The sequence below is a fragment of the Gekko japonicus genome, unplaced genomic scaffold (assembly GCF_001447785.1).
Source record: "Gekko japonicus isolate JY-2015 unplaced genomic scaffold, Gekko_japonicus_V1.1 scaffold2020, whole genome shotgun sequence".
Lineage (NCBI taxonomy): Eukaryota > Metazoa > Chordata > Lepidosauria > Squamata > Gekkonidae > Gekko > Gekko japonicus.
The window spans coordinates 8,184-9,993 of NW_015176036.1; positions in this window are offsets into that span (position 1 = coordinate 8,184).

The following is a 1,810-nucleotide window of genomic DNA, read 5'->3' on the forward strand; positions in this document are numbered from 1 at the left end:
AGTTAGGTTTAATGGCACAAGTTCAAATGAAAACTGAGTCATACCAAAAAATATGATGTACAATCATGTTACACTCTCCCCCAATGAAGTTATCAGTATTTTGTTCTGGTTTTCCCTATGGACACTCAGCAGTTTTCAAAAATTTCAATTTTAAGTGCACACTCAAAACTTTCATAAGACCTGGCTGGAAAGACAACACAGTAAGAAATAAAGTCTCAGGCCCACACTCACCCTGCCCTGTAATGCACATAGAAGGAAAAATTAATGCTGGCTTATACTGAGTTTATCTGGCCATGAGAATTCCCCAATGTCATGAACCCATACTTAGATTGGGTGGGTGGGGTTTGATGTCAGGAGATCCCATACATAAACATAATGCAGGCCACGGTGAATATTGTTTTCTGTGTACTGAAAAGGGTAAAGTGGGCATGAGCTAGAGATTCATGTCCGTTATTACTATGTTGAATTTCTATTAGTGAAAGTAATATTTGACCAGGCTACTAAATAGGGCAACTATCCACTAGGTTTTAATACAGACAATTTAAAAATTACTTCATTTGCTAGACAAATGCCTTTTGAGTACACTTTATAAATTCTAGAATTCCGTTTCAATTTGATTCTTCTTTAAATGCTGTTTTAAAGATGGTTTAAATCAAAAGTCATGCACTTCTTTAACAATTTCTCACATCTTAGTCACACACTGTCTTGCACTGCTACTTTGTCTGGATATGGAAAATGAAGACAGACATTTACATTAAAATTCTGTAGAGCATAACTGAGTCGATACATTGTGCAATAATAGCTATTCATCTCTCCTGTATGGATGAATTACATTTACATGTCATGATGAATTATGCTTATTACACATGTTAAAAATTTAGCCATTTGCTACCCCAAACAATCCTGATTTCACAGCAAACTTTACATTTTGGTCACCTCAATATGGTCTGCATTTATTCAAATTGGAATAACAAAAATATTATGTACAAGGACTTAAAATTGACTTCATGGGTGCTGTCCAATCAAGATCAGGCCAAGCATATGAGGGGTTTTTACCTGTTCAGCGCTAAATTACAATAATGCAGAGATATTTCTGCCCTTAATGTTGCCTTCAAGGCAGAACTGAAGAGCCGGCTTACGTTCACATTATCTCCCACTGGAGCTAGCCCATCTACTGACAAGTCACTTGTCTGATGCACTGTCTGTGCAAGTGTTTCATTCTAAGGATGGACAAGTGACTCTGTTTTCAGCGGGCTTATTTTCTTCTCCCTTAGACATTCCATTTAAGCTGCTTCTGAAGAAAACTCTGAGTAGCTCTAACAAAACAATATAGAACTTCAAACTATGAACACAGTTTTAGAAATAGACAACATATTACAAATCTGTTCTTGATTAGGAACATTAGTAAGAATACACATTAGCTTAAAAACAGCACAACAGTACTATTTACAAATAAGACAGCGTGAATACAGGAAATTTTACACATTTGGTAATTGACAATGGTAGTTGATCTATCAGAAACTGATATTAGGGAAGACTGGATAGTCACCAGTTATTAACATCATAGTCAAATTCTTAAAATACTAAAAACTACGTAACCAGTATTGCAGCCAGCATCTTGCCTCTTAAGGGGAAAAAATTAGGATTAAATTCCAAGAGGAAACTCATTTAAGTTTTGTGTGCATAGGACTTCCATTCAACACCATCAATCCTACTGAAAAGCATTAATTTCAGCCACACTTCATGTCATTTGTATGAAGAACTCGCACTCCTGCATTCTCCTATTCAAAACGGTTCAATGATCAAGTCG